Raw genomic sequence first — 26,084 nt, forward strand, 5'->3', positions numbered from 1 at the left:
TTTATTATTTGACAATGTTAGAGCATTAAAAGCGTTGGAAATATGTAATGTATCTACTATTGTACTAGAAGTCTTAATCGCTGGAAATTCTGGCATTGAGTCTTTCTTCAGATTCTCTGAATCTTGCTTTACATCGGCCTTTGCATCATCACCTTCAATTCTTCGAAATTTATTTCTATTTTCTGAGATCGACGAAGCTGTATTTTCAGCTGTCTTTGCTGTATTTGTATTTTTTCCTCCTTCAAACATTGTCGCATATAAAGTTACTTTTAGATATTGTAACATCAATCTCCTGTTGGCCATCTCTGTTAATATCAAATTTAACATTGGCAATATTTACAGAGATAGATTTAGTCGACGTTGTACCTGGAAATTATTAAATCCTGATAGCAATATTAGCAGTAGAGTTAGCTATATTACAATTTGGACAAAAATAACAGAAATAATCGAATTAACAATTAATGCAGTGAACTGTATAGAAAATGTTTTATTATATATTTCACATATTTTTATAATGTCTTCCTTTTTTAATTGTCCTCGTAATATTATACAAATTCGGAAATTTTAAATTGTACAAAATAGTAGGTCACATTAATATTCGGACCGTCTAAACCAGAATTACTTTTTAGAAATTGGACCAGAGGACTTGAATTTCTTGGAGAAATTAAAAGGATTAGATTACCAAATGATATGGAAGATAGACTTGGAAAGAAATTGCAATTAGTTGGGATTGCGAAGAAAACAGTAATAGTCATTTGTCATGACATTTTTATCTAAACCTGTAATGACTATTACGATCTTCTAACGATACGTTTCGTAGACTTATGTAGGTTATGTATATGCTTCAAGTTTCATCGAAATCAATTGATGCAGAAAGATGTAAGAATTGTTAGATAGATGTAGAATTGATAGATGTGGAAAACAGGTTTCGTTATTTGCAATTTTATAAATATTGCAGTTTTCGCCATTTTGAATATTTAGTTTATACCAATACTGATCGACGAACATTGAGCGCACAGTAGGGGTTAATTAATCAAAATGAAACATTTCATACCACATTATTTACGACGATTAAAAGCAGTTCAGTGAGCATTTAAAGGATTAATCAATTAGAATATAACACGATTTACATATCCACATTTAACACATAGTTAGACAAGCAGAATACACAAATCTGTAGTTAACAGTTATAAATCAATATGAATGATATATGAAATTCGAGATAAAACACAGGATAACCGAATAAGCCAACGCCCAAATCACGTTGAGTACACTCGTTCCCGTCCGAACACGAGAAACTTAAGCAACGCTGGGCACGGGTGGGGTAGTACTCTAAGATTAGGTGACCACTAGGGAACTGCGTGTGGTGTTGGTTTTTTCAGAGGAGGTCAGCCCAACATTGAACTGGTTGAGAAGATGAAGCGAGCAGTAATTGAACGAAGAAGGAGATACGGAGCATGAAAAAGGACAACCCTGATGATTGCCGACGCCGGGTATTACTGGGGTTGTCAGCCCTCAAAGCAGAGAAAGGAGGGCGGGGAAGGGTTTTTAGTGGGTATGGCAACAACATCCGCCCGACTCCCCCACATAACCCCAGTGATGCGGGTCACTGGGTATGCGTAACAGCATTTTTTTCCCCTCCTCACGCAAAAAAAAGAAAAAAAGGACAATCGAATAAAATAGCCAAGCATAATATGATAGTTTGATAATGGAATCTTGAAGCAGTTTCCTTCGTTCAATGTTACACTATTTTCTTTTACTATTTATGAACAAGGCAATTGTCGAAATGATTGCAAAATGTATTATAATAAAACAGATCGTATTTTTACGGATTGGCAGTTGTGACCGATTTGTAGATTTGTTTAACAATTGCAGTGGCAATAGCATCCGGCATAATACAGGCTCAGAATCGCGTAATGATAGAAAAACTTTTCCTCCTTTTCCTTTTTTTTTTTTTTACGAGATTTTAAGATCATCATTTTCCGAAAATGGAATTCTATCGTATGTTCTTTTATATTTTCTCTAATCGATACATTTTTTATTCTTTATAGAAGAATATTAAGATTCTTTGCCTTAAAATGCCTTCGTACTTACGTAACTCATTTTGAGATAGCAGAGGCATGATCATTATGAATATGTTTTCACACACGGACAATAATTCAGTCACGTAGCAGGTGGCAGGTAGCAGGTACATAAAACATATAATTTAACAAACACGAAGATGGCGCCCAGCTGGGGGCAGCCACCCACCTGCTATATTTTATTTTTATTCTTTTATTACCAATAAATAAGATATAATATTTTACCAAATGTCCTTCAGGACAAATTGTAAAAACCAAGATAAACTAAAAAAAGATAAAAAAAATAAAAAAAACGTAGCATGCAGAGCTGAATTTTATCTGTCCACTTTGAAGAATCACTACGGTTGAAACGAGGATAAAAAGTCGTATTTATGTTGTTTCATTTTAGTACACACAAATGGAAACAGCGTTTATCCGTCGCATCTGTGCGAAGTGAAATATAAATTCGCCGAAAGCGACGTTTTCCGACGAATCGTCCGCTGTATCGATCCGCAGTGAGAGAGTGTAAATTTGACTTTACTTAGAACTCGCAACTACGAGGAACAGTAAGTAATTCCAACATAGAAATTCTCCACGAATTCCAATCTAAAACCTTAAGATCCTTAATAAATGCACCTTTGTACGTAAACCCTCCAATTAGTCAACTACTCGAGTTGTTGGAACAGATCCGCAGGCTAAAAAGACATTATATCTTATATCTAAGCACTAGATTCAAATAGAATCAAATATATTATAAATACTTCTTAATCATGTTATAGTACCACGTCAGATAAATTTATTTAAAATTCTCTAACGAGAATTGATTGTAAAATAAACGCAAATAAAAAAAAAAAAAAAAACATATAACTTGACCAAACTACTGACCGCGTTTGACTGACCGCGTCTATACAAAGCATCTGTCGATAACTGCTGCTTAAAACAACTGCAAAACGATTGACAAAGGAAACTAATGTATAAGCATCTTTTGTGTGCTTTATTGATACCGTTCAACGTTCAATAATTTTTCATCATATAATTGCAATCCTCTAAAGTTACCTCGAGAATATCGGTATTAAATAACTATTTAATTATTTGGTTATAAGTAAAAGTTCCTAACATAATTACAATGTTTCATCTACTTTGTTACAAATGCGTAGCTGATAAAGTTACCTTATTGCAATTACGACGCAATAACTGCAAAATAAAGACTGTACGTATACTTATATTATAAAAATCGTGCAAATAGAATAACAACGGATTGGTGTCCATTTTTTTTTTTTTTTTTTTTTTTTTTTTTTCTTTTTGGATTACCGATAACTGATAAATTAACGTATTACGAACGTTTTACAGATTAAAACCACTAACAAGCTTTAGGATTTTTATCTGATTTTAGTAAGCACGGTTACCTTCGAATAACAGTAATCCTGTTTTCAACTGTGCATTTTTACACCCGGATGAATATATACTGGAGCAATCGCTTGATGTAAGTTTACCGTTTGACAAGGCACATCCTTGATAAGATCCTACTTACTACCAGTATTATATTCCACTAATTATGGATTAACGAGGCAGCCATTCTACATGGCAGTATAAGCAGGAAATGTAGAGTAGGATTCGTTTATACGATACTAGGTTAAAATTGACTTGAACTTCCCTTGAAAGCTTAAAATGGAGTTAAAATCTTTGCCAAATATGTCTTGAACTTATATGATTCTGAATTATTTATTAATTCGGTTTGGTTTCTAAAGTGGGAGTGAACGATCGATAAAAGGTTCTACATCCTGAAATAAGTCAAGAATTTATAGAATGTGTTTTCACACGGCGCTTAAGTGAATACAGGCAAAAGTGAATCAATAAGAGAAGTTATTCTGCATTTCAAACTAAATCGAAAATGTAGAATAAAATTTCATAGTACCGTTTCTGGGAAAATAAGATTTGAAAATTTATCGAGTAGACGTGCAGCAAGTTGATTCTTAATTCAACGCATTAAACTCTATTTTCTTAAAGACGAAGCTTTACATAGAAGAAACTTGTTTTACATCTTTATTTTCGCAAGCATTAGCCAAATTCACATACATTAAACGAATTCGATTCTCTTGAAAAATCAGATAAATGGAAGAATGTTATTCTTTACTGCATACTTTTTACTTATTTTTGGAGATGGAATACCTCGTATTCCACATCTATCCTTCAAATTTTATTTTCCGTATAATATCTCGTATAATTTCGTACTAAGATGCAAGCAAGATGCTAGCAAGCTACCCTTGAGAGAAGGTTGCTAGCGGGAAGCGTCGTTCCGAGAAAAGTAGATTTCCCGTACCTCCTCTTAGATGGATGGTAGATTTAAGGACTTATTAAAAATAAAGACTATTTGTCCGTTTGAAGGATTTTAATTAACGAAATTCTAAGAATTATAGCGGGTGTTCGGTCTAGCTGAACATGTCCCGTGGAAATGCATCGCCATCTGGTAATTATCTTGCCCGAAGAATAGGGTCTGTGTGTGGCGAGCCTCGGGGTAGATATCCATTACAACGTTCACTGTCAAGTATCGCTACGACTATTTCTTTTTAAAGGGAGCTATACAATTATTCTGTACCTTTGTTAAGTAAAACGTTTATTCCGTGGTCGTGGCTGCATCTGACAACCAGTTATCGCCTCGAATCCAAACTCGTTATCGCAAATCTCAGACAATTATAATCGATTTAATTCACAAAGGTTTATAATAATCGGTTTAATTTATAAAGACAGTATTGGGATATTTTTCAACGAATTCCAAGGGGGGAGGCCCGGTGTCCTTTCATCTTATAACCAATATTGCAATATTCTATTTAGAAGTATTAGGACATTCGTGTGAAATTTGACGATTAACATGCAAAATATAAAAGTCAGAGTATCAACAGAAATCCACTTATATTTTCTCACGTGATCTGTAATTAGAGGTAACTTCAAAATCGTAATTTTATTTTTATACTTCCATGTATAATTCGTTAATTATTAACGAATCTTATAATAAGAATAATCTTATAATATAGAATCACTTATTAATCAATCAATAACCGCTGTATACATATCTTGTAGTTTTATCTTTGTATCATCATTTCGTAATATGTTGGATGTAATTTACGATAATGTTATTGTATCTTTATGTTAAATAATGTATTCTACTTATTAACTTGCAGTATGATGTGATTATGTATTATAATTTAGTCGCTGGAACCGTGTCTTTTGCTATTGCCAATAATTAAATTCTGGACGTTTGTGCATATTAAATTTACAGAAAACGTATGATATATATACGCATATAAAATATGCGCAGTACGTCAGCAGTACGTCAGTACATCATACAAGCTAATATGTCGAACATTATTATACATATAATATTTAACGATCAATATTTAACAGCACTTCTATAATTATTCTGATATGCGCAGTTTGCGCGATAAATTATCAGGTTTTTGCCCAAATTTGTAAATGTTAACTGATGAAGTTTATGCAGAACAAGGACGTAAAGTTGGATATTCACTATTATACGCGTATAAGATGACAGTTGGATACTGTTGAAAATATTGATGATAGAAAAAAATGTTAAGAAAATCAAAAATATTGCACGGGGAAGAAAATTTAGTGTAATTGAATTTTTTGCACGAGGGCATTTCAAGTTCGCTAAACATAATGATGAATTCAACGACTATACTCATTCAAGGTCATTCAAAATCAATCTAAGTCACAGAAAATTTGGTGGTGTTCGTGGTCGATTTTACGAAGCCCACAAGGATTCTCTGTTGCTCGGTACATATTTCCTTGTTCCTTTGATTTTGTTGGTTATGGTACACGGTCGCTATCCACGAGGTTCCGCGAAAGGAAATCTACGTGGGCCATTCGTTTACCTTCTCGGTACATTATGTCAAAAGTAAAATTTTGTAAATAAGCCCACCACCTGTAAACCCCGTCATTCACTTTATTACTGGTTCCCTTCAACGAATTACAATCAATAACAACAAGAAATTCCCGTCCATGTAGATAGTGACGAAAATGTTTAACGGCGTTTACAACTGCCAACGTCTCTAGTTCATACGAATGATACGTAGAATCCACGGGACTAGTTTTCTTACTATACTATACTATTCTATTAGCCGGTTTTTACCGTCGACCTTATTGGTCAAAATAGCCCCGTATCCACGCGATCTAACGTTAGGATGTAATTCTATCGGATAATTAATTAGGGTCGAACATCATTTACGCCAGTTCATCAGTCAGGACGGAAATTACCTTTTGGCTTATATTTTCATGTTTATCTGTCCAATTTAAGGTAAGCAACAAGATACGAGTAGGCGAGGTCGCCCAAGACCTAGGGAACAGCCAAACGACGTCGTTACGTACTCGTATTGCCCGTTGGGGGTGAAAACTGCTGTATATTCTGTAGAATTAGGATGAATGGGAATTTCATGGAACCCGCTGGCCATGTTCGGGCTAATAAGAGGTAGAAGATATCGATCCGTGACAGTATTTTTATTTAGTTCCCGAAAATCTACGCACAATCTGTCCGAGCCGTCCTTTTTCTTTACGAGTTTTCTTTACATAACCGTGAATTACTAGGGCTTATAATTTTTACTCTAATTAATTCGCTTATTCTATCACGCATTATTCTTCGCTCTTTCTCGCTCAATCTATAAGGGCTTCTTCCTTGCGCGGCAACGTTTGGATCAATAAACCGTATTTCTAGCTGGCTCGTATTTACACGAGTGCGTGGGAAGCCCGTAACGAATGAACTTTTGAACTTTTCGAGAACAAAGATCAAACGACTTTAACCATGATCAAGTACCTCGGTATCAACTTCATAAACATCGATCTTCTTCTCAGCGGTTTTGTCACAGACATTAACAACTTTTGTTTTACAAAGAGCAAGACATTTTCTGTAATATTCACGTTAAAAGCTTGTCTTAAAATTTCACGATCAATCATGATATCATATTCCAAGTAAGTAACTATCAGCAAGGACATGAAAAATGATCTCCCATGTAAAACCATTAATACATACTGTGAACAAAATTTGTGATGTACATTTAATACAATGTTTTCTATCCCTCGCAGTATTACTAAATTACTCATTCTTTTGCCGGAAAATTTTGGGGCTACGGATTCTTCAATTAGTGAGCATTCAGCTCCCGAAACGATGTTAAATTGGAACGATTCACCCAGATGATTTAATCTACCAATTGGATCTTCCTCTACGCGGGAGTCTACTCGACGTTCGTTATTACAATCGTAGTTTTTCCTCCACAATAACGGACAATTAGGCGCGACATGTCCCTTCTAGCGGCACTTGAAGCAAGATGCCGTCGATGATGTGGCTGATCGGTTTTCATCAGAGTTTCGTATATTCTTCACCTGCTCCAATTTTATCCTCTTGCGACAACCCGACATTCGATGTCCGTAGTGGCCACAGTGATGGCACTTTATCCGGGGCTTTCTGACGAAGCCGTCGACTTCTCCTCGTCGCAGAGAAATCACATTTCACTCTGAAATTGATCTTCCGTCTCTATGTCATTCGTGAGTGCTAGTCGTTCGGAGAGTCGATCTTGTAGACCGAGGCAAAGAGCGGCGGCATTAATTATTTCGGCCGTCAATAAATTTTGCCATCTTGTCTTCAGAAGGGAACGGAGACGATTACCGTAAGCTCCTGAGGATTCGCTCTTCGACAGTCCTCCCTTGTATATCTCCATTAGCGCCGAGGTCGCCGTCTCTTGGCCACCAAAACGCGTGATGAAAAGTTCATTAATTACCGGCTAGGTAATTTCTTCATCGTTCAGTACTTGCGTAATCCAATGCGCTGCAGAACCCTCTAAAGCACGATTCAAGGCAGAAAATAACTCGCTGCCTCGTAAAGGATTTTCTTTCATCATTAGGTTAACGATTATGCACCATGCAGCCGGGTCGGCGCTCACGATACCGGGGTTAAAACGTGGTAGCGTTAAATTTCCAAGTCCGCCGCTCGATCTTTGCTCTCGCGGCTGAGTCAACTCGCGCACAATAGGTCACGAGCTGTTGCATCGTTACAATCGGCACTGATCCCACTTCTGTGATGTCGGGTTATCATTAAGATTAAAGTTAGGGGCATATAATGAATCTTCAGAGGAATTATTCATCGTTGTCACACAATCGAGGTAACGTTTATTAACACAAGTATGGATGTGACAATAACTATATAATAAGTATGGATGTTCGATAACGAATCCGCGGTCAACGGGATAACAGATGTACTTTGCTTAATTTTTTTCATTTTCAATAACTATCATCGACGATGGAAATTCTTTTTGACTAAGAATAATCACTAGCGTTATCGGCGATAAAAACATTTTTGGATTATTTCTGACCAAATGGTTGGCAAAGCTGATATACATCTAAGAACAATTTATTTGTTATATATATGCAAAATGGAGAGGATAGTCGTAGTACAATCGGAAACAGGCTGATTCTACATGAAAAAATAAGTCGAAACTGTACAATAAAATTTGTTCATATGACGCTTCGTTTCTGAGAAAATCAAATTTGAAAATTTGTCAAGCATACTTTAATTTTCCTATGTTTTTCCTATATTTTTTTACTTATTTTCAAATGAAATTTAAATCCCTGTCGATTATTTACCCTTATCCGGAATTAAGCAAATTTAGGTATATTTGTCAAATCTTCAAAGTCGATTTTCTTGAAAGCGAAGCCGCAGACGAACGAATACCATACGAAATTGCTTTCATATTTTCCACGTGGAATCACCCCTGCCCGGTCGTACTGCGACTACCGCTCCATCTCGTGTAATAAAATTTTTCGATATGAAATAGCATTTATATTAACTTTTATTCTTAAAGTAGATTTCAATTTAATATCTATAATTCGAGAGGGTAACATTTTTGTCCAAATATTGGCTTCGTAAAGACGTCAAAATCCGTAAACGTCAAACTTTGACAAATAATTTGAAACTTGGTAAACTAGATTGAAGATCTTTCAATTCGTTACGTTTCTACGTTCTCGTGATCCCACGAAAAACAGTTTACAAGCTTCAACGTTCCGTCTCTCATGCTACAACCCCTGGTTAACTCCCCAATCTAATTTTTCTGCGCTGATTTGATTCGCTTGCCGAGCGGATTTCAAATTGTATCTACCGATCGATTTGTTGACCAGGCACGTTTCACTTTCGCGACACGACGACTGCGTTTATTCGCAGCAAACGTATTACGTTACATGGAATGTAAAAGCCCCAACACGATACGAGAACAAAGAGGGGCTCTAGTCCCGTTGAAAATGTTTCCGCGGTCGAGGCATACGAGCCGACTCTCCACCTCACTCGCTTTTTCCCTGCCTCGTCCATGATAAAACCAATAGATCGCCTTGGTCGAACAGGAAAAAATTTGATCTCATCTTGTTAATATGAACGTTCCTCCTCCTTAAGCACCAAATGCCGAAGATTTTATGGAAATGGCACGGCTGTTATATTCCTTCGAGGGGGAGCAATGATCGCATAGGCACTATCGGTTTCCATTATACGTCTCGATTCCATATTGTCGATCGCCTATTTGAGGGGGTTGAACGATAGGCGGAAGTATAAGAGGTCGAGGGTTGAAGCTTAGGGAAACGGAGATTGTAACTACAGGTCGGTTAGAGGTATTGCATCGTAATGTTCCGTTGCAGTGTACCGTTGCTCGTAAGTATAGTTCATAAACGTTGGTAATCTGTGACGATATCATTGATAGCTGATAATGTATCTAGGCAATTGAAACGATTTGCGACAACATTATTTAGATTTGTTTGAAGTGTAGAAATTAATGGTAAATATGATTATAATTAGAAGTCTAGTATAGTAATTAAAAAAACTATTGGCACATACTGTTATTCTCCAATGAAGCAGTCTTCCGTCAGATTTTGTTCGTCAAATTTTTGTAACCATATTAAAGTACTACTGATATGAAAATGATATTGATAATGAAATGTAGTATATTTTGACCTAATTAATTAGCATGTAAATGCTGTAATACATAGAATGGTATGCCGATAGTTTCTGTAGCTACGTGTGCCTTTTTATGCAATCACCAAACTATAATAATAAATTATCTATTAAAAAACAGCAACATTATATTTTCCTATCTAGCGTGTACAATTTGCTATTTAAATATCGCTGATTTTAATATCGGAAGTCAAATTACAACTGAAAGAGATCTGCAAGATTTCTCTTTATCTAATTTATAATCAAAAGATTAAAAAGTTAAAAAATTTGTAGCTGAAGACTTCGTCAATAGTTTTGTAATATTTTACGATTACAAACACCAGTTTTATTGTTGCGTATTAGCTTCGAAAAATTAATTCAATCCGACCATAATATATTATTATATGAAACTAAAGTAATTACGAATGTAGTTATAATAATTTATTCTTAATTTTGTAAAATATACATCAAAAATAAACAAGTGTCTTAATACTTTTTAAGAGTAATGCAGACTTTGGTCGATTTGTATGAACAAGACACAAATGCTACTAAAACACATGGTGGAACAAATAAACATCCAGGACCACTTTATTCTCTGTTACAGTCATCCCTGAATATCATAACAGCCTGTTATGCCCGGAGCTATCAAATATTATGGAAGAGTCTTGTTACCGAAAGAATCCATTGTTTTTAGCTCACTCGGTGATAAAGCTATACAGGGTGCGCCGTTAGAATTCGGACAGAATTCAATTTGTAGTTCCCACCATATTAGAATTCAGATGTTTGTGCTGATTGACTCTGAAGTTAGTTAAATATGTCAATAAGTCTTCTATAACCTCAAAATGACAGAACTCGTTAAGCAAAACCCGGAATACGATAGAAGAGCGGCGATTATAGAAAGTCTTCGCGCCGGGAGAACGCCGGTCGAAATTATAAAATTCTTTAGCTACCCAAGATCGACGGTATACGACATTGCTAAGAGATACGCAGCCTCAGAGTGGTTCGAGAAGGGTTCTCCTTCTCCGGCGAGAAAAGTTCAGCGTTGTCTCAAGTGAGGGCGACGTCATGCCTCCGCACTTCTTCCAAAAAGGCGAAAGAATCACAAAGGAGGTTTATTTGGAGGTCCTGAAGACAGTAATAAAGCCGTGGATGGAAATTACGGCTTCTGGAAGGCCGTATTTATTTCAACAAGATGGCGCACCTGCTCACACAAGTCATCTTGTTCAAAATTGGCTCTCTGACAATGTGGACATGTTTTGGTCGAAAGATTTCTGGCCTCCTAACAGTCCCGACCTAAACCCATTGGACTATTACGTGTGGGGCGTTATCGAGAGACAAACTAATAAATGCAGGCACCCCAACGTCAACTCCCTACGAGCTGCTATCGAGTCAGAATTCGCGACAATTAAACGCGACCAGTTGAAGTCAGCGTGCTCGCGCTTTAGAGCAAGAATAGAGCAGGTCATAGAGGCAGAGGGTGGTTACATAGAATAAAAGTTCTCAGCAAGGACCCTTTAAATGAGATATAACAACATTTTCATGTGTTTTTGTGTATTGACTTAAATAAACAACTTTCTGCACAAAACTTCTTTTGTCCGGATTCTAACGGCGCACCCTGTATATACAGTAGATATGATGGAAACGGATTGAATAAATTGATAGATAGAATATTGCGATTAACCGAGGCAATAATATTTAATGTTATTTAACACCTAGATCAATCACGTATTCAATTCAATCAGTACGACACTGATATAGTTTTAAATGAATAATTATTCCACAACAGGATTATGAAAGATGATTAATTCATACGTTTTAGTAACATTCGTGCATTGTCAAAACAAGTCAATTAACATATCCAAATACATAGGAGCGAAATCCTACGTAAACATTACAATTTGGTTTAGACACATGTTTAATTTCAGAATATTATAATTTTAATTGATGTTCTACACTTTATACGACGTATGTTATTAATAATAACATGCACAGATTTTGTTATATAGTATACTTTAATGTCACGATCGTTTATCATATATATGTGAATTTTTAACAAATTAAAAACGGATAAAATGTAGAATATAGATAAATAAATATCACGGATGTAAGTGCAATGAAACAAATCAGCCTATTTCTACAACAAACTGAAATTTAACTTTCAGAAAGACTTTTAACAAACTAGGATTTAACCTAGCCGTTTAGAATGTTGTTCATCCTTATAAAAAGTAACCAATTTTTGTTCTCTTTCCATCAATCACGTACGTATTACGCGCAAATTCTGTCAAACATTTTTAAATACAAAGTGTAAGAATTGTCGATCTTTCCAGGGAAATTCAAATTACTTTTCACTGAAATTTCATCATTCAGCTTTGGAACGAAATATTTAATTTTTTGTTTCGACATAAATTGATTTATTTTTAGACATTTACAATTTCTATTTATTTGACAATCATCAAATAACGTGTCACACAAACTGTTGTCGTTTAATATTTTGCGACAGTGCTTAAAGAATTCATAGCTAGAAGATAATGTACGCATTATAGGACTGTGTAAAATAGTACGTAGCAATTGAAATGCTGCACAAAGGAAATTATTTGATCGTTGACCCAATAGAAGTGAAATAGAAATAATTATGTCGTGTCTTATTATCGAGAAATAACCCTTTATCCTTGTTGAAAAATGTATAATAAAATTGGCCAAAATGTACGCCATGCTGTTGTGAGAAATTTATACGTTTCTAACGGATATTCCCGCTTTAAAATTTCATTAGTTACCGCTAAGGACATTTCATTAAATCTTCCGACGAGAAGAGTAAACAGAAAAACAAATTTAAAACCAGAATAATTATTTGCAGAAAGAGAGGAATGTGTTTTTCGATCAAATATGAGAGCATATACATCAGAAAATTTAGTCCAACGTAAAACCAGAGAAAATTAATACCGCTGCAAAACAAATACACGTAATCCCCTCAGATATTAAACCGCCAATGTAATTTATTTTTGCTCCTCGCTACTTTTAATTTAGTTTTTATCTTTCCGCTAAATTTCATAAGATTTTTCATAAATTTTCATAAATTTTCACAAGTCTAATTTCCATATGTGCATAGTATTATAATATTTATACGTATCTAATATTTGCGTATTATTTTTCTATATTATATTATATTATATTAATAAATATTTTTACGTTATCCCTTTTATACGTATACACCTGCTAAATACTATAAAAAATACTACACTTTGAATGTTTCAAATATTTGTATATCGTCTCTTCAATTTTTACGTCTTTAAAATTGAACATTATTGATTATGACATTATTTCCTATTATATCCTATTATGGAAATTGTTAATTTTAGAGTCATCATTCTTATGGATCTGAATACATTTCTATGTGTACATTATTTTCGTTATAGTCTCCCTATTATCGTATTACAATAGACAGATCCATTGGTTATAAGTTAGACATATACGTACATTTTGCCTGTTTATTCTTTCCAATTTCAAATCTTAGTGCACAAATTGCAGATTTTTCGTATCTGTAGTCAATGATTGACCGGATTCGAAAGTAGTATATAAAAACTGACTGTTGCAGTTTTTCAGCAATGTCATATGATTCTTACAATATGACGACCAGATGCGTAAGTAGATGTGTAGAAAAAAAGATGAAAATACTATAATAAATAGGAACAAGTTATATATAGATATATAGATAATATATACACTATATATATATTGCTCTCAACTGTTACAAAGACTTCGCGATATCAATGCTAGTAATATTTACTTATATTTTTATAATTATCGATAAATGTACTACAGAAATTGCGAACCACGCGAATAAGTGAACGCAAAAAAAAAAAAAAAAGAAAAAAGAAGAAAAAAAGAAAAAAAGAAATTTTTTCAGGAAGTACCGAACCCTCTGATAATTCCTGTAAAATTCTACCGTAATTCAACACTCACTTGTAAAATTCTATCGTAATTCAACCCTCACTGTGTTGCTTCCTACGCGCGAATAGAAGCTGGAGGATGCGCAAACGCGGTATGGTTGACGGAAGGGGGAAGTTATCGATCGTCCGCCGCAAACACGGTCGAGGAGGCACGCTTCAAAAGAAACGTCCAAGCTACTGATGTTTAGAATAGTTGCGAAAGAACGTTTATGCAATACCTTAAGGACTAGAGACGACATTCTTTCGCTTTACCGACCATAACAGAGCCGATCCTCGCTGTCGAAGATTATACATTCCGTGAATCGACGAGCTGGCCATCGTTGACGTAATTTAACACCGTATCAAAGACCTTAAAAGTATTATAGTTCCTGTCAAACGAGCATCTAGTATCGAGATAACGAACCATTATTTTCCTATAGTACGTCATCATACGCCGTTTTATAATAGGTTCGATGGCGCGATGTAACACGATTTTGGTACCGTTTATCGTCTCACATGCGAAATGAATTTTACTTTTACTATGCATGACTTTCTGTATCAAGACTCTGATGAATTTTAACCTATTAACTAGGGTCATCCTTTGATCAAAAACTTCTATAACCGATCAAAGTCAACGACAAAACCAGCACAGCATAGACGCAATAACTTATATTATATTATTATATTATAATAATATAATAATTTTTGTAACCTCTATATAGATTTTCAGACTCGTTACAAATTTGAGCAGCGTAGTCACGATATTTGTGTTTTATTACAATATTGGCGAAACTTCAAAATGTTACGTATAGCAAATAGAATATATGTGAGTCGCAACATGTGGACCATTTTGTCGATTTACATCAACAATTCACGAATGTTACTAAAATATATAGATAAATGACAAATTAATAATCAAAGCCATATTTATTATCTTCTTGTGGAATCATTAGATTTTTTAAATTACGCATAACGGTTGTTACGTCGAATGACACCCTCATCGACCGGATCATCTACCGCGGGCAGACTGGCAACCAGATGTTCGCACATTGTCACGGCGCCCCTTCAATGTCGTGTTTCTAACCGTCGCTAGCGGTCCGCCGGCGTCGTATATCAATACAATGTATCGACGAGTGTATGGTTGCCACCTGGCCGCGAGTTCCAGAGACTTTTATCTCTTGTGACGCTCATATTAGTGTATGACTAATCGTTGAATATAGACGATATTTTAACCTATTAACACAGTGATAAATTCATTAAACCGCTCCGGTTATCCTAATCGAAACACGAGGAACCACTACTTCGCGGTGTCGATTACACGAATCGTAGCGAGAATTTACCCCTCTCGCTGACGCGTTTTCCCCGCGACCGCGTCTCTCCGCGGCCGCGTCTCTCCGCAAACGGTCGTAACAACGTTCGACGAGATAAATACGTCACATAAATACGTGATAGATACGTTTGCATATGGCCTTATACATAAATATGCAAAACATGCATCATACAAAGAACGTGAAATAAAACAATACATTTTTATAGTCTGCTAATCATTCTAACAAACTTCTATCTTTATATATTTCATTTTATTTATTATTTATTTATTAATTTCGTTCTCCTATTTGCATTCTATAAAAAAGCACATTTGCATAAACGTCAGCAGTGTCATAACATGTACAACGTACATATCTATAAAAATGTTCTATGGTAAATGTCGGAAAACTTTCATGAGCCACTGTGTGTAAGTAGTACTTGACGTAACTGACAAGCAAAACATACATGGTGAACAAAGGAAAGAGAGAAAAAGAAAAAGAAAAGGAAAAAAAGAAAGAAAGAAAAGGAAAGAAAGAGAGAAAGAAAAAGAAAGAAAAAGAAAGAAAGAAAGAAAGAAATATTATAATGCAAACTGTAACAGCAGGTAGAACCGCAGAAAAATTCGACTCGATAACCGCAGGAATATCAATGAGCCGGTCGCATTCTTCGATTACAAATAGTTGTTATTGTGACACACGGCAAGCAGAACGTAATTTGCGTTGCTCGTTCGCGATGTGACTGTTAAAACAAACGAGTAACCGGCCCGTGGCTGTTCACTTCGAGAACATCAGAGCTCGTAATGGATGACAGCTATTAGTGTCTGGTGCACGCCCGAAAATTGCTGGCGTTAACTTTATCATCGTGGTCAGTGAAACTGTTGATTATTGTCGGTTACGGTTTAAACGGTATTGGACCATGCTGCAACAAATCATTGGAACGCATCGATTGCCCGGCTAAGCTTCACGCGATTGCTTTTTTCACGCACCGAGTGTGCCGATGGATACGATTAAAAATCAAATTTCAAATAATTTCATACTGGCCAAGGCAGATAGAAAATTGTTAACCTGTTGATAACTAGGTCATTTCTTAACCAGAAACGTCTACAATTAATGAATTAAAAATTTACAAAAAGAATCAACCTCGGTTAAATTAATTATAGTATTTGCAAATATACGTATATAAGTATTGTATACGTATGTACATATGTATGTACGTATGTACATCATTCGACAAGTAACGTCGAATTTTTAAAATGTAAAAATTTAGTTACATTCATTGACGAGTATATACCACCATTTGTTTCGTTCTTGGAACATGTTCTACCACTGAGCTAATTTTTAAATCCCTCTTTTATAAATATAAATAATGGAAAATATTCCTCTTAACTGGAAATTTTTCCGTAAATGAAACCTGTTAACGTAGCGCTTGAAAATAATAGCATTTATTCTTTTAATTACCAATTCTCGGTTTCTGCAGTTACCATTTCATTTTTATATTGAATTTCTATATTGAAAACATTGATACGTATATTAAATCCCAAATTGAAAACAATATTGATACAATATTTAGCTATTAACCGGTGTATACGGCAGTACACAATGTAGAATATACTAAATTTCATTTTTGGAAGAAATAAAAATTATTCTATAACTTTGAATAAAATTTATATTTAATGCACTAAAATATTGTTTTAAACGAAATAGTTTACTTTCGTAATTTTAAATATACACTGTCCGATTTTATGATAATATTTTCACCTAATATTAATATTCGGATATTAATCCATCGTAACCAAGTCGTCCATAGTTCATTTACGCGACTAAAGCGCAAATGTCGTCGCTATATTCAAAATGCCGCTGATTGGAAAATTAACGGTGTACACGGCAACCGATCAATATGCGTCCTGTACAAACCACTTTCAGACGGATGCAAACGAAATCAGAGTTAAACCTATACTGAAACGGTTCGGTGCAATCAAAACGCATAAACGCTTGTAATTTTAGTAGCTCATCGAAGTGATATAATTTACGGGAGACGTCATTTCGACGTATTTCGAATTTCATGCGGAAAATTACACGAGCCATTTACATTTCTCTCCCATTAACTTTCATCCATTTAGCAATATAAATGTATATCGAAATTCATTTTTTGCAAAGCTTTCCAGTTTCCAAGCTTTCTGTGTAGTATACCTATATCTATACGCGTCTATTTGACGCATTCGAAATGTGCGTAAACCTAGTGTTAAAGTTGTTATATTTTAAAATCAAACAAACGATCATCTCCAATCAATTTCCTTAATCCAACAGTTCTCGGGGAAATAAAGAATATCTAAGTTTTTCAAGTTGGAACTAGATGAACAATCGGAGACAGATACGGCAATCCAATTTACACGTTTTGCATCGTTTTGATAAATAGTTACACGAGATATCTCCTCCACAGTGTCACCCGAGGAATATTATCTCGACCATTTATTAAATATTTCAGCCATAGAAACGAAAGAGTAGCTGCTGTAATTAAAAACTGTAACTGAAAAAGAAAATCGTACAATCTGTGTAACCTAACCCCTCCCTATCTCATAGGTACTATATCTTAAAGGAAAAGCTTCTTATCGCTAAAATTTACTCGAAGATGTAATTTAATTTAACAGGAATAAAAAAGTGAAACACAGCGCACAGATTAGTTGATGACACTTTTGTCACGACATTACGACTGTTCAAAATTCTACAGATATTATCAATATATACATAAACAAGTATACACATATACGTAAATATTTCTGTTTTTTATAAAGATAAGGCTCATAACCGCCAGAAATAAAATTTGAATCAAAAATGTTATCCAAATAACATTTTCTAAAGTAAATATCTACAACAAATATTGCAAGAATTATCCGGTTCTAAAATTGTTTGTTCGCTGATATTTCAAGTAGCGCACGCTTTAAATTCTTCCTCCATTTCAGCAGATCTCGAATTTAATTTATTACGAATACAGAGCTTTATCGAAGTGTTGCTTCCTGACCTAAATAATATAATCAACCATAAGGAAACCTTAAAGGAATTTAATAAAACAAAGTCGTAAGAAAAATTAAACAAGTTACCTATTATTGGCATATACATGATACTTGATACTTAAAACAATTCATGGTAATTATTTAGAAAGCTGCCGCCGTCTTGAATTTTTATGCTTTTTTAATATATTGTCGGGCTCATGATTCTAAACAACTTTTTCCTGCACGTATAACCGCTGCTCGGTCTTAATATCCGAGACATTTGCAAAAATCTGTTGATATTACAGTGAATTGTACCTGTTGCACGATTATGCGCCCGAGACAACGTATGCTGATTGTCGACCGCTGTGAAGTCTAATCCAATAAAATAACAGCTAACCCAAACCTAATTCTCATCTTTTGTTTATAGTTTATATGTATAGGTTAGAATTAGGTATCATTTTATCAGGCCATTTTATCACCAATGAGATATAAGACTTTACCAAATGTCCTTCAGGGCAAATTGTAAAAACCAAAATAAAATAAAATAAAAAAAAAAAGAAAAAGAAAGAAAATATCTTGAAAACTACAAGAGTCCGGCAGTAAAAAGTTGTTAAAAATGTTGATTTCTACAACATATGAAAAAATTATGGAAATCCAAAACAGCAGCGTTCTAAATAATTACACAATTTTCTATATAAATTCTACTTTTCTTAATTACATTCCCAAAAATATCAATTTGCATAAAAATCCAGAATCTAGTAATAAATAATTTCTTGCTTAAGTATTCTTGTGATCTGTACAAAATATATGTATACTTGTACTAGGTATCTTGTAATTTTTATATATTTTTTCAGATTCGCTTCAAACTTCACCAATATAAAAATAATAGTCGAATCTCATAACAGTTTTAACGGAATTTCAAAATGTTTCGTACAACACGCATAATATGTAATATCAAAAAATATGTGCATGACTGTTCAAATGTTTTCGTGCGTCTGTGCATAAATAAGCAAAAAAAGAAAAAGCGAGAGAAGGAAAACTAACAAAGATTAACTTTGCCATCTCGATCTAATCCCATAATAATGTAGGGTCGACCAATGAGAAATGGGCTTATCCTATAATCACGAAGCCGACCCATGAAATATTGAGCGATAAGATATGTTGGATAGACATCCTATGGTGAAACGTTAGTATTCCTTTCACTAGAGTGGTTCTCAAAGATTAAAAGATGATTGTAGCCAGGTCTGATAGTCGGAGAACGGTTTTTACACGGTCGAAACCCTCGTCCTCTGGTAATACACTTTTACTGTGACGCAATCCACCTGCTACGTACATTTATCGAGGGAACGCGAAATGCGAGCGACAGTATAAAGTACGAGAAGCAGACTTACCGTCCAGGTGTCGATGCTTTTGTTTGAGGACGATCTTTCCCAAATAGCAGACGTTACTCCTCGCAAAAGATATACCAATTTCGTTCACAGTCCTCATGTTCGTTCGGTAAACACTGACAACAAAAAGGAAAATTTCATGTTAAATAGAAAGGGTATAGTATTACGAACATTAATACGAACGTGACTTCTTCGACGCTTTTAGAATTTCGAGATCACACATCAGACTATATTGGCATTTCTATGTATTGTATGATTTTGTTGGGAAAATCATAAACATACAACATTTTTCTGTATATTCTGTAAATCTAAGAGACTCTTTTTGTTAAAATGTTCTTCCATTGAAAAAGATTTTTATTTTATAGAATTTAGAAAAGTTTATGTAATTTCAGAAAACGAATAAAAATAAGTTTACATAAATCAATAATTTGAATATTGTTTACTTCCTCTTTTTACATAGAATTAATAGTAAAATTATTGTTAATATTCTCCTGTGTGAATTTTTTTCAATTTAAATTGTCGTTTAAATAGAATATTTTTTTGCATTTATGCAACAGTTAAAAAAGATTATGAACTTAAAGACACCTTGTAAAAACTTCAAATTAATTTTCAAACTAAAGGTTTAATATATCTCCATTTACGATTTGAAATTTAAGATAATACCACAACTATCTTTGTTAAAAGCACCACATGAAGCCTTTTATAGAAAGAAACTGAAACTAACAGTTCAACATAAGATCATAATTTATCAACTATTTCCTCTGATTTAATTTGCTTAATTTTCGACATTGAAATAGATGCTTTTCTTTTACTGTTATATAAGTTCTTAAAATATGCAAACGAAAAGTCTTGTAAATATTTCAAAATTTCACGTAATGCAATATACTTTCATTCGAAAATTTCGTTTTCTTAACTTAGAAGTTAAAAACTGTATTTTGTGTCTTATGTCGTAGTTCTAAGTACTTAAGCTCGAGCCCTAGTTTATCGTACTTTAAAATGGCAGATCCCAAGAGCATAGCACAATGAAAAATAGTCTTAAAGTTATATGCTCCTGAGAATCATGTAATTTCAACACGTTCCTTATATTGAATAATAGCTATTAATGGTAATAACTATTGCTAATTGTAATTAGTCCGTTTGTAGCATGTAACCAATTGCATATATATGTAGAAGATGAAAGGACACCGGGCCTTCCCCTTGGAATTCTTTGGAAAATTTCCCAACACTATCTTTATAAATTAAACCGATCATCATAAATCTGTAGTCATCAGAAATCTTTATAAATTAAACTGATCTTTATAAATCTTTAGTCCTTATAAATCTTTGTGAATTAAACCGATTATAATCGTCCGAGATTTGCGATAATGTGCTTGGGCTCGAGGCGACCACTAGTCGCCGAACGTAGCCGCGGTCACGGGATGAACGTTTCACCTAACAAAGGTATAGAATTGCATAGATCTCCTTAAAAAGAAACAGTTGTACCGACATCCAACAGTAAACATTCCAACCGTCTTTGCCCCGTGGCTCGCCACACACAGACCCAATTATTCCCGCAACATGATTGCCAGATGTCGATGCATCATTCACAGTATATGTTTAGCTAGCCTGAGGACCCGCTATAAATTTTAGGATTTAATTGACTAAGGTCCTTCAAATTGACAAACAGTCTTTATCCTAACAGTCCGGAAGATACGGCAGATCTGCTTTCCTCACGAACGACGTTTCCCGCTAGCAACTTTCTTTCAATGGCGGCTAGCATCTTTCTCTAACCACCAACATAGAAATTTCTGTTTTAATTAACAGATTATTTGCGACCAACTCTTATATAGAATTTTAAGTAAATACATAGAAATTAACCAATTAACGGCAACGTCCATTTCCCTCACTTTCTGAACGAGGGTTGTCCTCGACGAATCCGATCATCTCGTGACCTGAGACACACCCCATCATAGTTTTTCTCTGTAGCATCACTGTGACGGAGAGGAACATTCTCGTGCGATCTCATCAGCGAGTAAAACAACGTCCTTACGATCAGTGGATATTTCACGTTTTTAGCAAACAGTCCGACTTAGACTTTGGAAGAAAGTATATTCGTTATCCCGTTAACCGCGGATTCGTTATTGAACCTAAGATCATTGTTGATAGTATCTCGAATATCTAATTATCACGGCTACTTGTTAAATTCTGTGATAATCATATTTGTACTGGTAGATATCTTCTCTATTGGCTAATAACAATGTCTAGTCCAAATGAAGATTGCTTACAGGCAGCTAATCATAATGTTAACCAGACGCATATATATCTGCTTTCTAAACAAGAAAAATATATCTGTGTGAGGTACATTTATTTAGAGTATAATCATAACTCATACTATATAAATATTTAATGTATTAATGTAATGTAATGACATTACATATCCCTACAATTATTTTATTAGAAGAATAAAATTTTATTCTTCTAATAAAATGTTTTTTAGGTTTAATTATTTTTTGTTTCTTATGTTACAAATATTTCAATTTATATTTTGTAGACTTACCATCTTTTCCAGTTGGCAACCAAATTCCTTGATTTATAATGAACGATGGATTTTAAGCCTGTATTATTGCCGAGAACTAGTATTGGTTCGGGTTGACTTCCATTTGCTATGGACGACTCCATTTTTTTATAAGCAATGATTGCTACAATGTCTTGTTGAAATTCGATGTGAACGAGAAATAGTCTGTAAATGAATTTAAACACATAATTAATATATAAAATACAATTGTGCGAGGTATCATAAATTTAATTACAAAATATATAACTCCTTCACCTGTGATATGACCTAGTTGTAAGATCATTTGTAGTTAATTTTACGCAACCACCACCTCTGAAAGAGAACTCGCTGCAAAATTCGAAGCTATTTACATATAGCATTGGCATTTTATTTTCAATATTTACAACATTTTTTAATACTCGAACAACATTCTTCCTCGTTTCATAAACATAATGTATCGGTTCTTCTGAACACTCATTTCGATCGTTTTCACTTTTCGGTTCTGGAAGTTGAGGCGATGATGTAAATTTCATGTGCGGTATAGGTACTGAAATTTGTGGATTTTGCAGGGATAAATTGTAAAATGGTTTCTGTTTAAATCTTTTTCCATCCCTTTCATATAGTGCCTGCATAAAATATGTGCATCTCAGTTATAATATATTCATGTAATAAATTCAGTTTTTTTTTTTTTCTTTTTTTTTATATATGGTTTATTTTGGTTTTTACAATTTGTCATGAAGGACATTTGGTAAAGTGTTATATCTCATTGGTAATAAAAAAAATAAAATAAAAATAAATATAGCATGTGGGTGGCTACCCTCAGCAGGGTGCCAACATCGTGTTTTCTAAGTTATATCTTTTATGATAAATTCAGTTTGTTAAAAATAATGTGTTTGTCAAAATTTGACATACCTGACCACAGCGATAATACATGCTACCACTGCCACGGCAAAATGATGTTTTGAATACTTCTTATTCGTAGATAGGTACATGAACATATAAATAAGGAAACAACTGTGCCCAAAATAGATCTTCTACTTCTTGGAATGTCTTAGATCCGAAAAATTCATGAGTCCAACCTGGACCAAAAAGTGCAACAGAAAGTCCTTCGTGTCGTATTTTTTGTAAAGCCTGTAGATTATAATGGTTTAATGAAATATTAAACGATATTATATTATATGCTACAATAAAATAAGTAATATTGTAATTACATATGATGAATTAAATCCACCACCGCCAGGACAACCTCTACCCCAAACATCAACTCCTACATATATATCATGAATATCTCGACTGTGAGTTTTTGCTACTGCCAAACTGTTTTTCAATTTTGATTTCGTCCAGTTATAATTCAAGTAAATGGCATCGCAGTTTAAAAAGAAATCTCTGAAATATTGTACTTAGAACATTAAATAAAATCTACAAACAGAAACAATTGTAAAAGTATAAGAGTGTAATAAGCTTACATGTTTTTACTGTTAAGCTCATTTTGCCAATTTAATTTTCCTTCATTGGTTACGCTATCGTACCATATAATTTCAGAATTTCTAATTGCTTCATGAATATTTTCTGTTAGATATTTTACAAAATAAATTAAATTATTAACTTGCTCACTTTTAATGGTATTTTCAATATTTAATAACCAGCCATCAAACTTATAAAATTTTGCAACAAGTATTAGTGCATCTGCAAATCTTCTTACTTCTTCCTGAGATTCAAGTATAACATCCCAGATACCTTCTCTTTCCGTAATTACAGTACCAAGAACTTTTACACCATGATTATGTGCTGCATTAATCCATCCAAAAGGGGGCACAGTTATGAAATGATGACTAAAATACACAAAAGTGTCAATAACACTCCAGTGATAAAATAGGTAAGAATCATAAGATTCTGATCCACATATAAATCTGAAAAATCACGGGTATATTATGTATAATATATGAATTAATAAATATAGTGATTTCTATTACCTGTCTTCTAGGTAGCCACCTTTCATATCATGACAGAGCAACGTTTTCGGATGTACTTCTCTATCCAATTTTTCTAACCGCGTTCTTCCTGCGCTTATTTCTAAACCACTGTACACATAATCAGTTGAATCTCGTAGTTCTCCAATTTCTGGCCATGGTTTCAAGTTACCCACGTTATCGAATAATTCTTTTAAGTTTTTGAAAGGTTGTGACTCTGTAACTTCCGTCCTCATCTCTCTGAATTATACTGTTCCACAGATCACTTTCAAATAGTTTTTAATTCATTAACTCAAACAAAGGTTTCTCTTCTTATTTTGGTTCACCGGAAACTTGTATATACATGCGAAGCAGATAGTGTTCCCATCTAACAGAACTGGCATATCAAATTACGTCTCATGATATAATACCATTATCTACCAACTGCTAATGGGCAAAAAGATGTTCATTTCTCTATCAAACAAAGTATACAAAATAAAATTATGAATTTATAATGCTCCTACATCAATGTTTATATGATTGTTTCGACTTTGAAAGTAATATTCTTATTTACGCAAGTATATATTCTTTAATATTTTGCAAAAATTATACCGAAACAAACAATTTGGAATAAACATAACTAAGTAAATACTTTAACTTTTTTTTATATTTAATTAAATATTTTATTTGATTTGAGTAGAATTTAACACCTAACCTTTACGTTTAAAATATTAATCTTTCTCATTCTCTCTTTCAATGTTATTTCTTCTGCTTCCGTTTTATGATATTTATGACATTTCTTAGTTCAGATATAAGTAACTTTTTCGTAATTTATAAAAAATGACACTCTTTTTAATTATCCTACACTATTAATCCATTACATGTAATTTAACTTTGTAATTTAACTTTTAGCAACTTAAGATATGTGCATGTACAGAGTAATTTTCTTCCTAAGAATAATCATTTGATATTACGATAATTCCAAAAACTTAAATTAATTTGCAAATAACGTAATGCACAGCCATACACAAGCCATACAAGTTATACTTATGTCCTTTAAGTCACCAGAAATAAATTTTAAATTTTATATTATATATTAATATATATTATAGGGAGAAGCACTATACAAAATAATAATGTTAAAGACATACATGCAATTTATTAGTATAGATACTTACTATATGCAAAGCGTTCTCTTCAAAGATAATATGTCGGCTACCAAACGATCGACGGCAACCGAACGCATTTCCGGTACTGATAATAATAGTATAGTTACAAGACAGTTGTGTATCTATGTCCAACTATAAAATTTGAAAATCTATGCTTGGTCTCGCGGCATGTCGCATGTCTCATGAGACATAAAATGTATCGTCTACGGTCTACTATGTGAATATATTAATAAACTTAACAAATTTGTTATTATTTTCTCTAGGTAATTTTTCTCCCTCAAGATTCCGAGGAAAGTACTGAACTGTTGACTCGTTACCAGTGTTGACAAAATTTCATCATTTATCACCTTTCCCACTTCGTAGACAGGTTTTTCAAACTAAGAGCCACATATGGTACATTTGTATTGTACGTGCGAGAGTGAAGGAACGTATAGCACAACCACACACAAGTATGTATCCCCTCCATAGTATGTATGCTAGCGTTGTATGATGGCTTTGGACTCCGTTGAGAAAAAAGAGAGAAGCGCAGTGTGAAAATCTTATGCCCTAGATCTCTGGCGAGTATCACACGTGTAGAGCAATTACGTGAATATTAGAATAAAGTTCCTTATAATACCTCTCCAAGTCCTCTCCATATTTTAATAGCCGTAAATTGGCGCAGCAGCGCCAAAATTTGAAAGAATAAGGAAACACATTATGTACGTATCTTTCTTTTGTGAGACAGAAGAGCTTTATTTTTCTGGTCTTCCAACGTTGCCGTCTGAAGCGTGCTTTCCATTTGCGACTA

The 26,084-nt window shown here is 34.0% G+C and overlaps 1 pseudogene; it reads right to left on the minus strand.

The window, feature by feature from the left end:
* Positions 1–107: 107 nt before the first annotated feature.
* On the minus strand, positions 108–26,084 carry LOC132911366 (cytosolic endo-beta-N-acetylglucosaminidase-like; annotated as a pseudogene).

This window comes from Bombus pascuorum, chromosome 10 (genome assembly GCF_905332965.1).
Source record: "Bombus pascuorum chromosome 10, iyBomPasc1.1, whole genome shotgun sequence".
NCBI lineage: Eukaryota > Metazoa > Arthropoda > Insecta > Hymenoptera > Apidae > Bombus > Bombus pascuorum.